The sequence below is a fragment of the Aythya ferina genome (assembly GCF_964211825.1).
Source record: "Aythya ferina genome assembly, chromosome: 6".
Lineage (NCBI taxonomy): Eukaryota > Metazoa > Chordata > Aves > Anseriformes > Anatidae > Aythya > Aythya ferina.
In genome coordinates, this window is record NC_140303.1 from 15,843,950 (window position 1) to 15,860,330 (window position 16,381).

The following is a 16,381-nucleotide window of genomic DNA, read 5'->3' on the forward strand; positions in this document are numbered from 1 at the left end:
AAGGTTGGTTGGTGTTAGAAAATGAATACAGATTATGTTCTGTTAGACAAACACGAAAGGTAAAAACAGTCACCTGAAAAACACCACACCTCTAAGGCTGCAAACTCAAACACGGAGATGGGAGACATCAGAACCACACAACCTTAATTAACCCTCCTGTGTGCATGCATTATCTAATTACATGAGCTTATATTAGTCCTCCCCAGAGGGCCTGTGCCTCACAATGCAGAGGACAGACAAATAACCACTGTGTGAGAAGCTGGTCAATATTTTACCTTCTCCTCTCTGTATGGTCCCAGCCTTATTCACTGAATGCCATTCGCTTCCTGCTGAAGGTAGGATTACTCATCATATCATGGACCTTCATTTCACATTCCTGACTTTAGCAGCTTTGGACCTCACATAGATTAACACACTTGTTTTCATCTATGTAAAAGGAGGGCTTGGCATTATCCCCATTTAGCAGAGGAGATCATTGCTGAACAATTTCAATGAGAATTTCTATTACTCTCTCTGAAATGGTTAAAAAGGCAAATGAAATATGGTTTTGCTGTGAGAAGAGCCGCTCAGTTTTAATATGTGGTGCTACTGGTCCTGCATAAATTTTGCATTCTCTTTCTAACCAATATAAGTGCAGATATCCTCACTATTCATAAAAATGATTAATCCATTTTCAGAATCTCACCAACTCCTTTGATTGAGTGGCCCATTGCAAGGTGTGCTCCAAAAACAGCCTTGTACTGAGATTTCAGCTGACCTAGAACATACTTCCTTGCACCACTGAAGTTGACTTTCATAAATTTTATTGTATGTCTTATTGCTCCTGATCAAAAATGCTGACTGTTTTTTTTTCTATTTTATGTATCTTTTCTATATCCTTCTACCACACTCTTTTACCACCCCTTTCCTCGCTACACTAGCTAGTTTCATTTGTTTTCTTCTGTCTCTCCCAACAGAATATTCACAGCCTTGTTTCAGGCTCTTCTATTTCAGAAATATCTTTCAGGAGGGGAAAAAATATATATATTTTTTTCCTTTAACTTGCAAACCCAACAGTTTTTAGAAACACCTGTCACTGCTTCCATCTCTCCAATCAGTGAGCAGTGCGGGTGTCTCTCTCAGTGGGAGCTGACAATTTGATGATACTTCATCAGCGTGGGACTCCTGCTGAGAAGTAGATTGAGACAAAGGAAATGCCTCTCACCATTGGAACAAATAAGAAATCAGATTTTCTAAGTTATTGCTAGGTAAGTTCCTTTTTTTTTTTTTTTTTTTTTTTTTTTTGGAAGTAAGTCTGCATGTGTGTGTACTGGCATTAGTACTGACTAGTCCACTCCCGTTTCTCTCTCACACTGCACAGTCTTACCAGCAGAATGACAGTCCTCAGAAAAAAACAACAACAACAACAAAAAAACACACCAGGCTGGGACTCAGGAGCTGTACTAAAATGCTGGTTTCACTATAGATTTCCTGTGAACCTCAGGTAGGGCATGTTTAAGGTCTCAATTCACAAGCCCAGTGCAACTCTTCTTTAAAATAATCAGAAAGTTTGTCCTTTTCCTGGTGGCAGGTGTATTCTGGTTTGTATTTTCAAGACTGTCTGCATTATCAGACTGCTTTCTCTAAAATATAAAGAAGGAAGTCCTTATACTACACAAAAGTAAGCTAGTACTGAAAAGCAGGGCATGTAGGAATGTAGGGCAAAAGAGGTTGGGAGAGAGTGAAGTGCCTGCCCCCCTGAAATCAGCTGGAGGTTTGCTCGACAAATCAAGCAAATCAATCAAGCAAATCAATCAACCTTCCCACCCGTTAGTTGGGAGGGAATGAATGCCCTATTGCCTCCTAGATTGCTTGCAGTGAAGAGGGTCACAGCCTCTCTGCAGGTTGCCAGAATATTCAGTGCATGAGTGGCTGCTGACAAAATGCCCAAACTCAGGTCACAATGAGAATAACCAGCTGATGGAAATTGCTGTTGGAAATCCTCTGTATCATTCAGTGTGATGGAGTTCCTTTTTCTTGCATTATCGATAACGGGGACCCTGTAAAGCTGTGAGATTCAGAATCACCAGCAGCCGTCATCTGGACAGTAAGGGACAAGCAAGATGAGTGGTAGAGGTTACTCAGGTTACTCGTATACGTAGTGCCTCAAGGCTACAGAAAGCATGGTGTGAGTGCTCTTAGCATGATACAAGTGCTCTCTGTGCTCATACATACAACAAAGGAACTGTACCCAGTCCCCCTTTCCAACTGGGATGGTTTCTCTCCCTTTGGTCAGGCACTGGGCAGCTCTCAACAGCCAGGACTAAGCCAATATACTGCAGGCAGGAGAAGCTGCATCTCTGGAAACTGAGATGGTCAATGCATGCTGCATTTCTTCTGCAGGTAGATGCTCTCTCAGGAGACCATAGGAGAACACTGCAGCACCAGCAACATCAGTCTTGCTGGTGGAAGTAACCTGCCCTCCATTTCTGGGGCTTTGTGCTTGGTTCCCGCTGACCCACAGACACGTATCTGCATTTTCTGTAGTTTTGCTGTATTCCCTTGAGATCTTTCTTGGATGCCAAGTCCTGAACAGCCTGCAGTACAGGCCACAGCTCATGATGTCCAGCTGACTTTTACTGCCATAAACAGGATGATATTTGTTTAATTTAGTGAAATAAATGCCTCTCCTGGCTGTTTGGAAAGCAAATCCCTCCTTACCCTCCAGCTGGTATTTGCTGTACTTGAGTGAGGCTGGTAAAAAGCTTGGGTTATAATTGAATGCTGCTATGTTTGTGCAGAACCAACAAGCTTTCTTAATGCTTCTTAGGGCTTTTTAAGCCAAGGAACTGCTCTTTTCCTCGCCGGAGCTCTCCAGTGCTTTAACAGCATTGCACACAGCAGATCTTCAAACAGGGACAGCAAGCAAGACTGAAGCAGCAGGTACTGCCACGGAGCATAATAATACATTTGTACAGGACTTTACAGAGCTTTCTGAAGTTCCTCACAACAGTCACACAGCGCCTCTTTGGTATTTACCAACAAGAACTGCCTGTGGTCCTGCAAGCACAGCGCTACTAAATGGTAAAGCCGTGGCCCCCGCCTAGGCCTTCTCTTCTCTGTCGGTCTTTGCTATAATCCTTATCCCAACGTGAAAAATTTGGACTTTGCTGTTAGCAGGCATCCGGATAGCTCTACAGATATCCATGCTGACTAACTCCTGAGAGACTATTTACAATTCCAGTGCTTTTGAGCACAGTGATGTTTTTTTCCATTGCCTTCAGCAGCAGCAGGAGCAAGAGTTAGTACTGAGAAAAACTGTGGAGATATGAGGCCAAAACGAGTGGTGATTAAATGAATGGAAGCTTTCAAACAGGAGCGAGACCCAAAGTCCCAGATTTTTTGCCTCTTCTCATCCAGCTCCACAGAGGGTAAGTTAATAGAAATATGCATGCTTTGGAATGTAGTGCATATTTCCTCCTTTCAAAATTTATGTATGTCTACTAATTTATTCTTGTCAATGATGACAAGAGGAATTCAGGCTGATGGCTGGCACTATACCGTATTAATTGCTTGCTTTGCAAAAAAACATCTGTGCTACAGGGCCAAGTTCTGTCTTCTGCTTCTAGTTGCCTTAATTCTATGTATATTCCCATATGTCCTTCAGTCTCTTCCTCTTTCTCTTCCCTCCAAATTTCCCCTTCACTTCAGTGCCTCTCATATTTTATGGGCTGTCTGATCACATGCCTAAGTCAAAGATTTCTTCCAAATGTTTGCTTTCACTCACAGCTCAGTTCATGTTAGGGAAGAACTGTATATAAAGGAGTGAAAAAGATGCGTTGCTTACATCTGATCCTAAGTCATCTTAATTAAGATGACTTCCTCATGAGGAACACTCCCTAGAAATGCCTATGGTCTGCAGAGCACCCAGCTGTTAAATGAAAAACATGCTAGAAGACCACCACAACTTTAGCCAGTAACTAACAACTCCCTCTGCCTCCAGGGTGTAACTGATGGATATTCTAGAGAGCCCCCTGTTGCCGTATGTGAGAGTAAATCATGCTTCAATTATTGCATCTTATAGTCAATTGCAGCACAGGGAACATGCTTTGCCAGCAGCTGTTATCAGCATACTTGGAATTCTTGACCAAGATCATTGAAAACCCAATATGAGAATGAAAGGCTACAAATTATATCCATAGTATGTTAAAGTTAAGACAGTAGGCTGTAAAATAAAGAGAAATCTTTCTATTAGATAGAGCTGTCTCAGAGTCACTTCTTCCTTTAGAAATCATGATCTACACAGTTTCATAAATCGATGAAAGGATTTTGACCATTAAACTTAATTGATACTGAATTTAAAGGCATGAACTTAAATCATTTTGCCATTTTCTTTGACAATTAGTTTTTGGCATTGCATTTCTCTCTATCGCTATATGAAGCAAAAAATCACAAGTACTGAGGAAGCAAGATTAGCATGTAGAAAAGATGAAGCACTGTGAGAAGCGACATCTGGGGCAATGCAAAAGATGTTTCAAGGAGTGTAAACAGGCAGAAGTAAAAACAGAAAATAAAACCTGACTTTTAAGTAAAATCAGCAACAACTTGGATTTATATAGTGCTCCATATGTTCTAGACGAATAACACCCAAGGCGTTTTAGAGTGAAGTAAGGTAGGAAGCATGCTCAAGGCGAGAAAGTAAGAAAATAATTAAATTTCTTGAAAATGTTTTCAGCTTTGAGTAGGTGTAATTCTTCCTTTTAGATGGCTGTTGGTAATGGTGCTGAGGTGCTGTTGTTTTACATAATTGGCTTTGGATGGAAGCCATGCTGCAGTGAAAGAGCAAAGACTGCTTGTAGTTAAAATGCTCGTTCTGTTTGTTTATTTTATATATATATATATTAATGTAATGCTGCAGTGGAAGTCTGATTGCTTAGGAAAATCTACCTAGAAAGAAAGAACAAAAACATTCAGCTGTTTGGAAATGTCATTGAGCCTGTTAAGGACAAAAGCAGACCTTAGGTGGGAGAGAGAAGAAAGTACACAAAGACAGTTTCCCCCCATTTTTGTGTTTTTTACCACATCTCTAGTTTACAGAGGAGAGGACTGAGAAAAAGGTTCTTAAAGGCTGCATCTAGGTGGATTTCTCCATCTCTGTGTAAAAATTAAACCAGCATTGTTGTACTATCTATAAAAACAAAGGACTGTCAGCAAGAGAAATAAATACAGCACGAAGTAAACAGCTGCCGAACAGTTTCAACATGAATCACTATCATAGTGTTGTGATTATTATACAACGAGAAAACAATGAGTTGCACAAGTATAGTACAAAATGGAGTCTGTCCATTTCTACCATTCATGAGGCACAGATCACATCAGCTAAGATTTGCTGGTGGTAAATGTATGTGTCCCTTATTCCATTTCTTCAGAAGGGAAGTGCCATGCAATGTCAAATTTCTCACCCTCTTTCACCACGATTTTATGTTTTCCACAGGATAGAAGATCAGCAGGTTAGTCAGTTGCTTAGGCCACCACTGGTAAACTGCAGGTGGATGGCTATTTCGTATACGGGCATTTTTCTGGCCAGAAACTGTAATTACTGTTGCTGTTATGAAACCTCCCCAAGCTTTCTAATGCTAAAACCATGCTCAGATTCTGGGCCCCCAGTCCTAGAGGCCTGTATGACTGTACCTTCAAAGATGGGCCTTGGAATAAGACTTTGATTTGTCAGACTGCTGTGGAATTCCCAGAACAGTGAAGCAGGCAACTGTGCGTGGCTACCTGCCAACAGCAGGGGTTTTACAGCTTACTAAAGCAGTCATCATCTTCATCATCACTTGGATTTATCAGCTGTATCGTCCTCAAGGCCTCTGTCAGAAACAGGGCCTCACTGTTCTTTATAGACAGTAAGAAGATACACAACAAGCTTCAAAGAGGTAAAAAAAATAAAAATAAATTACGCTTGAAAGAGGTTATCAAATGTCTTCTGTCTTGGAAAACAGTACTGCTAGCCAGCATTCAGTCTGCCCAGCTGGCTCAAGGGTACTTCCTGATTTCAAGGAAGAAAACCTGCCAGTTTTTGAAATGAATATATTATTATTATTATTATTGGTGTCTTGCTTTTTAATCCTTCACTATATGCATAGCCTGATCTACATCAAAAAGGAAACCAGAAGGGTGCACACATGCTGCCAAAAGTCTGCTAGAAGAGGATTCTTGGCTAAAATTTTCAAAGCTGCTTGAAAGGATTTCCTGCTAACTTCAGTCCTGGAAATCTACTCTTTGCTGCATGAAGATAATGAAGAGGCTACTCATCAACACCAGCATTTCAATTTCCATTTTCTCTTTAAACTGAGGAATCTTAGGCCCAGAGCTTCCTTTTTTAGTGGTTACTTAGTCTGATGACTGTGGCTTTATGTAACAGTTAGGGAGAGGCCAAAAAGCCCTGTCCATAACCTGCTATATAACAGAGAACTGCAGATTGTAGCAGTCTCTAAAGCTGCTTAGAAGGACCGAGCTGAGCACTGTAATCTAGCTCTTAATGTCAAGGAAAAAGTATTCCCCACCACTAGCTATCCATTATATGTAAGAGACAGCAAAAGATGATTGAACTGAGTTTTCATATCTCATACATGATGATCAACAGAGGAAGAGTCATAATAATAATCTAGGTTAGGCAAGTAAGGCAGTGATTTTGTGGGGTTTATGTTTATCCAGGATGTGGAACAGATATAAAGTCGGTCAGAGCTAAGCTTTCAGCATGAACTGGAAGGTTACAACTGTCTCTTACTTCTGCAAGGTGCTTCTGCTGAGTATTATATGCTAAATATTTCTATGAATGTTTATTGAAATTACTGCTGAGTTATTAGCTCTGATCAGGATGTAAATGATGCAAAAAGATAGTTCCTCGGGGCCAGGAAAAGTTGAGAAAGGCAGTCTTGAAAAGATCACCACAGATAAAAAAAAAAAAAAAAAAAAGCACATAACAAACATCTCAGTTACCATTTTCTTACAATCTTATTTTGCATCCCTAATGAGGTCCTAGGACTCACATGAGAACCTTGCTCTAGTCCCCGTTAACTTCTTGGTGCATCAGGCAACTAAGCCAGCTTATGGTGCCCTGCTGAAAAAATGTGACTCCTTTAATAACAAAGAAAAGCAAGGGCACAGTAGTTGAACATTCAGCCATCACGCTATTACTTATGCAACCAAGATTGCCACTGGAGTTCCCAGAAGGCCATAGACTTCAAATCAAAGGCCACAACATGTTCCCAGGAACATAAAGCCCGTGATGCCAGCTCCTCAAGCTACCTGAAAGAGAAGCAGCAGTCCAGTGCTGCATCGGGAGTCAATAAATGTCAAAAAGATAAGTTCCGTAATGCATAAAGAAATATAATACAGTCTTATAAAAAGGAAACACTGGCAGTCTCTTTCTGTTTTAAAGCACTTCGTATTTTAAGTATCCCTAGTACTCAAATAGCTCTTTTCTGGTTAATATAGCAGCTGTGATTCTTAAAGTTCTGTTTTTGCTAAAGCATGCTGTCTCAGTGACTGCAACCAGCTTTCTCTTTTTTGTTTCCCCATGTAGTAAGCAAGGATAAAACATATCCACCCGTTTCTAGTTAGGATGGGTAACCCAAAACAACAGATTTTTTTTTTTTTTTTTTTTTTTTTTTTTTTTTTTAAGAACAATACAACAAAACTGTGTTACTTTTAAAAAAATCTTTTGTGCAGGACGTAATGATTGAATTTATAACCTGATACTTGTGTGCTGAAGTTAGGGGTCAAGGAAATGTTATTTTAGTACCCGTGGAAGGAACAAAACCTATTTTATGTTAATGATTTAGAAAAATTAGGTAGTGTAAAAACTTCCTTCCGTTTTCTAAACTGGCTCCTTGGGAAATGTGATAATGCAGAGTTTTAAAATACTTTAGAATTTGCATTTAAAAAAAATGGAAATTGTGTACAAAGAAAAACACAAACATGTTCAGAATGCCTACTGCCAGCAACATCTTGGCATTTGCCAGTACTTAAAGGTTATGTCTGTCATGTTTAGATGTGGCATAAAGTCTTTCACCCTTTCCCAAGTAATTGGACATCACACTGATAGGTAAAATTGAATGTGTTATGAGCAGCTCTCCTATAGACTTGCAGGGCTTATTGACAGACAGTGCTTGGAGAGAAGGCCTAATTTTATGCATGAACATGTCATGCTGGAATAATTATGCAACTGCTTGCTTTCCTTCCTCAGCACATTGTGAAACCCCACAATGGTTCCTGGAAATTCACACCTTCTTCTGGTTTTGCATAAACGTAATTGCTGTGGTTAACATGGGACAATAGATTCAAGATATTATTAAGCTGAATGAAACATACAACCAAGAACAAAGAACAGAATAATTATATATATAAAATATTCTTGCTCTCGATGTCTAGGAAACTGGCTTCAGCCTACACATCTTTTGTAAATAGTGGCAAATGAAAAACTGGTTCTAGCTGGGGAATCTACGGTCATTTGTTTTCTTCTCCTACTCTGTTGGTTGATTGAAAGAAATGTGCAAAAACTGAGGTAGCATTTTGCCTCTGGTAAGTTTGGCTTATGGTCTTTTAGTTCAAGGCAAGTTTAACCAGTGTGAAGTATCCCATCTTCTTCTAAAATAAGAAATCCTTCTGGATCATAGCTGAAAATCACTGACAACTGACTACTACCTAGCTCTCATGTGAACAAGCTGACTGAACATTTACGGTTAAGGAAAGGAAAATGTTGGGGTGGCAAGGACACCTCTTGAGCTGAAAATAATTGGCTGCTGGGAGGGTGGTATTGGGGGATGAAGGAGTATCCTTATGCTTTCCCTGTTCCTATTCTCTCCAGACATCTGTTCAATGCCACAGTTATACTTTTTTTTTTTTTTTAAACTGGTACATAATGTTCATGCCTATATTTCACATTTGGAAATGCATATATCAAACAGCAATACAAAAACTACCCAGGAAGAATGCATAATCTCTGAAAAAAAACTGACAGCATTCCTGTTACTGTTCCATTTCTAAATACAAAACTGACTACCATAATGCTGCTTCTGTTTGTATAGTGAGACAAGTTCATTTTGTGTGGGTGTGAATGGCATGAGTGACAGTCTCCCTGTTTTGATTTCTTTGCTGTTTAGGACTTGTAGGCTTGCACACCTCCTAGAGAAAGACCCAGGCAGTGCATGGCTGGCTTATGTCATCCTGTTTGAGACAGAATAAAATCATTTTGCTCTTGCCAATCAGGAATCCATTGCTTATCAGTGGCCAATTCCCCCCTCTTTACCCTTTTCACCCTGCTGTCAGTCTGATTCAGCTTGCCCTCATTCCTTCCCCTTCTCTGGTACACTCCTTGGGTCCTCTCCCATGTGGCTGGCACCAGCAGTGGTGCTGCCAGAACACGGCTGCTCTGGGTGCACCATAGTGGAGCAAACCCATCTCTCTGTACAACTGCAGCTCACAGAAAGGCAGATCAGTGCTGGCAGACGCCGCAGGGAAAGCAGCGAGTGCCCATGCTATGTATCTGTGGCACTTGTGCTCGCTGCTAAGGTGCTCAAGTAGTGCTGAGATTGCAGGACTGGGATCTCTCTTAGCTTCATGTTTCCTGGTTCTCATCACATTTCCCTTACCCACAGTCTCCTCTTCCTTGTTTTCAGGTCTGCGTTTAGTCATCCCCAGCTCCAGGGGACAGGACACACCGCGGAGCCATTTTAACTCGGCCCTGGGGGTGTCCAGCAGCGAGGTGCTTTGGCTGTGAGCTCTGGGGGGCCCCTTCCTAGAGCTGCAGAGATACCTCAGGAGCCTGAGGTAGCAGACCGGTCAGGCTCCAGATGTGTTGAAGACAACAGGAACGAGCCTGCTCTCTCACGATTTCCAACCAAGGAGAAGCAGGTAAAGCTTTAAACTGAACCTCCAGCAGAACAGGGGACTGCTTGCCCAGGGTAGTAACCAGACTCCCTGTTGGTATTCTGCCACGTGAGGGACTGCTACTAGGGCAAACAGCACAGGGGAATGTTTGTTCCCTTCTTTTCCCATTACTTTTGAAGCATCGCTACCAATTTTCATGCATTCTTTTTTTTCTTTGCTTTTCCCATTTGCATTTACTCAGCAGCAACTGGAGCATATCCACTTCTGAAGTAAGGTTAAATAAATGCTGTTAGTTGATGACTAGCAGTCGTGCACAAATGCCTTCATAAGAAGGTAAGTTTTCTCAAAGCTGTTTGCCTACGGGTAGATGGCTGTTGTAATGGCATGTTCAATAAACATGCCGTTATTTATAGGGCTCGTGAGATTATTCATATAATACAGGTTTATATATATAATATAAGAGCAAGTTTAATCTTTTCCAACACCTAGATCCCTCTTTGCAATTAGCAAAGTAATGAATTGCATCTGCCACCATTCTGCTGCTCACCCCATCCTCATCTATAACTTCTAAAAAAAGGATTGAGAGTACCAAGTCTTATCATAAAATAAATAAAAAGGAATAATGTCTATTAGTACCTGCCTCTGGATTTAAAAGGAAGGGCAGATTACTTGAAGAGAATACAAGAAAACTTTCCTTACATCAACAAATAATTCATGATGTGTATGTGGGTATCCAGCAACTCTATTATTGCAGTAGCGTGACAAATATTGTGAGAGGGACAGCAAATGGGACTTATCATTCTACTGTCTTGACAAAGATTATAGCAAGAACGGGAAACGGGACAAATGTAACTCATTCTGGAGACAGTCCCAGAGCTGTAATCTCATTTGTTCTTCAGCATGAATTATACAGCAGTGCAGAGGATGAGAATGTGATTTTCACCATGTTGTATACTTTAATCACTTTTCTTTGCTACTAAACAAATAACTCAATGTGAAATGATGATAAATGGGGGATATTAGTTTTTGAACTATGAACTAAATGAACAGAAGAAAGCTGCAATGTAAGAGTTCTGCCAGTTCCATTAAAATTTGATATGGGACAAATTCGGCTCAGGTTCAGGCAAACAGGATTCCTGCAGATTTCTGAGAATCGTCTGCCATGTCCCGGAGTGGAGCTGGACCCATGCCCTTGCCTTCCTTAGCTTGGAATTGGGCCTTTTGGAGATCGTTCCAGAGCTGGGTGTCTGCTTGGTGGGAAGTTTTGATCTGGAAGCTATGGTGGAAAAAAATTGTGGTTGCAAAGTCCCATTGGACCTAACTCTTCTGGCAAGAATAGGGGGCAGCTTGACTGTTGTTTATGCCAACAGCTGATTTGGATGTTGTTTGGTGTGGAAAGACAACATTTGAAGCTCCACAGGGAGTTTAATCCAAGCTGAAGTCCTTAGGTAATCCATTCTGTAGTAGAAGACAGCTAGGAAGCTCCCTAAGGTACGTGTGGTTTTCCAGAACTCATCTCGTGGGTAAGGGGAACTTTGTGAAAGTCATTATTAAGGAGAGGAAGAATAGCTATTTTGTGATATATTTGTGTGATAAGCCATTTCCAGAGTAGCTTACAGTCCCTCTAAAACCTCTCAGTACAAAATCCCTTAGGTTTCTTCTGCATGCTTACCCTGCAGTTCTGAGCCAGACTGAAGAATGAATTTCCCATTTTTCCCTTTGTGTTTGCTGCTTGTAACTCCAAGGCACCACGAGCAGGTGAAGGGCTGACATGACCACCGGTGAATTAGGCTGCTATGACAACAGCGAGAGCAAAGAGACAACCTGGGCCTGAATTTATGTAAATGGGATTTCCATGTTCCAGGTGGCTAGAGGGCTTGAAGTGACAAACGATCCTTCCTGAAGGTAGATGAGAATATCAGGACTCCCCCGGTGCGCAAGCAATCACGGCGTATGTGGGAAAGCAGGAGACAAAGTTTTGTTTTTGAATCTCAAGTGCACTGTGATGACAGTGCAAGCAGTGGAGTGGCTCGTGTGAATCCAAAATCAGCGTGTGTGAGCACCAGAGGAACAGTCTGGGCTCCATAGGAGGCTGCTGTGGTTTAGAGCAGAGAATTGCCTCTGAAAACTGTAGGAACTGAAACTCAGTTCTTCCTGTGCTGCAGGACTGGAGACAAAGCATGCCAAGGCCTGCTCTTACAGGTGGTTCAACCCTGATCTTAACTTTTAGGGTCAGGTTTTCAAAATCAGTTGAACGTAGTGGGACATGTGCCAATGTCTCTGCACAAATCCAGCCCACACTGTGAACTACTGCAGACTGTGCATCCAGTTTCCCCTGCCTGCCTCAACCTGCCAGCCTCAGCGGAGAGCTGCAGGGGTTGGCTGGTCAATGCTGTAAGCACGGCAGTGCTCGCTGGGCAGCAGCAGTTTCAGCCCCAGCGGATGGAAGCTGGGAGACAACAGGACTCTTCTGTGTAACACTGAATCATGGCCTCACTGGGAAGCGGACAGCCTTTGAATGGACAAGCTCGAGTTCTGCTAGGGATCCCAGATTACACTTTGATTTCATCAGTTTACTGAGAAAGCTGCTGAGATTGGGCCAGCAAAGGAAGGATGAGGATGAGAAGGATTTTCCTGGCAAGTTGAAAGGCCTGGGAAGACAAAAGAATGTGTTAAGATTGTTCATCTTCTCTAGAGTACAAGAGCCTCTTTTTTTTTAATTATTATTATTATTTTTTTTTATTTCATTTTTGAATGAATAGGGAGGATATTTGGGGAAGCAAGAATGCTTCCTTAAACACAATTTTTCCAAGAAACTGACCTTTCAGGAAAAGCGGGCATGGACAATGCCCAGGGTCTGAAACACCATGGTGAGTTTTGAGTAACATGAGTGAAGTAAGACGGTTTATTTAGGATTTATGATTGCTCTAGGTCAGACCAAAATTTATTAGTCTAGGACTGTAATTCCCTTGAGTCCTGGCGGGTCTCCAGGCTGTGGTGATCTCAGTTTTTCAGAGGACAGATCTGAAAGCAACATGTCTCAAATAATGAAATATTAAATTCCTGTTATTTAAAGGCAAAACCAAAAATAAAATCCTTCATTTGCAGTGCAACTACAAGACGCACCTCTCCATGCCATGCATAACAGCTGTAGCAGCTGGCAGCCAACAAACCTACACAGCCAGAAGTTGCCTTCTGAGGGAGGAAACCCCATTTGCTTTTAGCAAAAGGCACAAAATCGATGCTCTTTCCCATAGCAGTTGGCCACAGCCATGCCAGCAAACAGGGCACAGCACTGAGGCAGTGCTCAAGACCTCCCAGATGCTTTGGTCTAGGAAAGACTCCCCTCTCTGAGATAGAAATAAGAAAGATGAGTTGCCTGAAGCCATCTCTTGAAGGACTGAGCCCCTGGCCAGGCCCTGGGCAGGGGGAATCATATCAAAGATTTTCCATGTACCCACCTATTTCAAGAGAAAGTATTCAGCCTCCTCCCCTCCCAGCCTTTCTTTGCTAGAAAAGTGCCAAAGCTGCTAGTGCTTCCTCTCTAGCCAAAGCGCAAAACTGGTGTGAAAAGCTCAAATGAGTTTGTTCACTCCAAATTTCGTCTGGCTTCATGGCCATGTGCTGGAACAACGAGCTGGGCTCCTTTGCCTTCTGTGATGCCTGTTAAGTCAACTGGCTCTTGGCAAGGCTACTTGTGGATGGGGCCAGTTTACACCACCACGAGGTGTTTAAGTTTCTGAAACCAGGGCCAGAGTTTGGCTCCCAATGGCTGGGACAACCACCAAGACTGGAAGAAGCTGTCACTGTGCTAATCTATCACAATAGCTTTGCCTCAACTGTCAGGCACAAGGGGCTTGGATATGCTGTTTGGGATAGCCAAAAATTACCCCTGATTAACATAGCCAAATATTAACTTCCCTTCAGAAAATGATGGGGAGGAACTGTTGTGTTAGAGTAACGAAGCTGGCAGCGGTCTGCTGTGGTGTCCACGTGCCCTAGGGAGACAGTGGTGAAATGAGGTGGTGTAACAAAAACCTTGTTTTGAATTTGGGCTTATTCTTGTCTTGAGTCCAAGTCCTCTGATTTCACAACCTGGCTGGAGACTGGACTCCAGAGGACAACAGCTCAGCATAACGCTGGCAACGCTTTCAGCTTTCTCTTTCCTTCCAAAATGGGCTCCTGTGGGCCCTGACGAAGGATCCAGAGGCTCCTGACATCCCTGCGAAGCAGCGTACGCAAATGCTAGCTGCTTCTCCTCCTCTGTCCTCAGGTCAAGGGAGAAAGCTCGGATCACAGAGGTCAGATGAGAAAAGAGCCTGGTCCTAACCCAGGCTCTGCTCAGGAGCAGAAAGAGGGGTTTCTAGTGTGGAAAGTGTTGATTTCACTCTCTAAAGGCTTTGTGTTTGATATTAAAAGGATTTAGAGACTGCACAGATTTAACAGCCCTTTCTCTCTTCATTGCTTTCTGCTCCAACCTGCTTTTGGTCACTTTCATTCATCTGCCCATGGCTGGCTGCCTGGATTAGTTTTTTTATTGAATACATTTCCTTGCGTTAACAACATATGTGACAAATAAGTAATGTGACTCATCAAAAGGCACAGGAATGCAATGCTCCAGCTATTGAAGGACATTTAGAATTCAGCAACTTGCCACCTTTGTGTCAGTCCCAAAACACTGTATAATGTAAACAGACAGATCTGAAAGGAGATGCAGAAGTACAAACTTGCCCAGAACTCTGCTTGTTTTCATTCTCATTTTAAATAAGTAAACTGAAATGAAATCTACTGACACAGTTTTGGCAGTTTTGATTTACATTTCCTCTGAGGCCCAGTAAACATTTCCTCAAGATCTTATCTAGGGTTAAAAATATGTCTGTGTTCCAACACACACCTTTAAAACATGTCAAATGCTTTTGCCACAGTTTGTGCAAATACAGTTTTTTCTTCCCCTTTTACTAGGAAAACCTTCTGAAGAGTATTCAGAGGTGACATTAATTTCTTGTGAAGAGTATTTTTTGTATACATCGCCTATGCAACCTAACTGGCAGGTGCCTCTTCTAATGACAGATGGGAAAACTCCTAATTTTGAGAGGCTAAGGCTAAAGGAGGATGCCAATCCAGTTGTGGTGGTGCTGGTCCTGTGAGCGTGATTTGATTTCTCCTGGCCTCACACACCATAGCTCCTGGTTATGTGCAGCAAGCATCTTGCAAAAGGTTCAGTTCATGTTCTGTGAGCCTTCTCAGGCATGGAGACAGATGGACGAGGTCACCGAGGAATGCAGAGGGTCTCTGCGGTGTGACTGGGGTCATCTTGGTACTACCTGCACTGGGAAATGGAGGCAGGAAGCATGCAGGACAGCCTAGGGGTGGGAATAATCCCATCAGACATGGGGGGAGGAATGCCAGGTCCCTCGCTGATGGGGAGGTGGTGAGGCAAGGGCTTGACGACAGCAGAGGAGGTGGCACAGCTTGGGGGAAAGGTGCCAGCAGTGTGCACGGGGTGCAGATGCCAGCTTTAACAGCCAGTTCGACTCAACCAGCCGGGGTGCTTGCTGAGACACAGCAGCACGCCATCTGACTTGGCCAGAGCACTGCTGCAAGGAGCAAATGGGGGCTAACGCGCTCAGACCCAACCTGGGGTATTGCTTTACGAGCCTGTAGGAAATGGGGAGAGCCTCTTCCTGCCTTACCACACATTTTTTGCATCTGCACAGGCTTCAACACAGCCTGACCCTAACCTTTTTTCCTCACTACAAAATTCCCTGTGAAGCCAACACGTATAACATCCCCTGGAAAACCAGAAGAAATTCTTGACCTGGATTCCCAGCTAAACAAGGCACCCCAGCAAGGACAACAACCACCCTGCTAAGGTTCACCCAGTTTTCTCCTGGGGACCTGCCCATACCTGGGTCCTGGAGACCCCCACTCTTGAAACAGGGTTTCGACTTTGATGTGGGCTGCAGAAAGGGCGCTGGGGTATGCCGAGCTCAGCTGTTGTATCTTGTGACAGATTTCCTAACTGTAGCTGGGCAAGCTGAAGACAGACTGTCATTTCATCATTTTTGGACAGGGATCCCCCCTTTAACACTTAACTATTATCCACATACTGGTATTCTGGCAAGTCTGTGCTCACGCTAATCTGTTAGGATGGTCCTGTTCCCACTCATAATGTGGCACAGTATGTCAGCTTCAACCAGGCAAGGATGCCAACCTCAGTTGGATTGTGAATAGCCTGCAGAAGAGCCTCCTGCTGGTGGAAGAAGTGCCAAATTAGGCCACATGCTCTCTCATTGGGATGCACTGTGCCCAAAGCTGCTTTGGTATCAATTATGGAGGGAGCAACACCCTCTTGCAGAAAAGAATGTGTTAACCCTTCCATTTCACGCGCTCTGTCTCTCCTGTTCAATTTCCATGTGTTATTTCTGGTGTTTGCCTGTACAACATGAAGATATTCTTCTTCCATGACAGCTAAGACAAAGGTCAGATGTGGCTGTTCAGATTACAA

At 42.7% G+C, this 16,381-nt stretch overlaps 1 long non-coding RNA gene across 1 annotated transcript in view; it reads left to right on the plus strand.

The window, feature by feature from the left end:
• The first annotated feature begins 215 nt into the window (after positions 1 to 215).
• LOC311439174 overlaps positions 216 to 16,381 on the plus strand; it is a 33,453-nt gene continuing 17,287 nt past the window's right edge. The window contains exons 1-5 of the long non-coding RNA XR_014694571.1: positions 216 to 335; positions 1,098 to 1,251; positions 1,361 to 1,483; positions 2,383 to 3,410; positions 9,663 to 9,897. This is a non-coding gene — a long non-coding RNA (uncharacterized lncRNA). The remainder of the gene's footprint in view (positions 336 to 1,097; positions 1,252 to 1,360; positions 1,484 to 2,382; positions 3,411 to 9,662; positions 9,898 to 16,381) is intronic.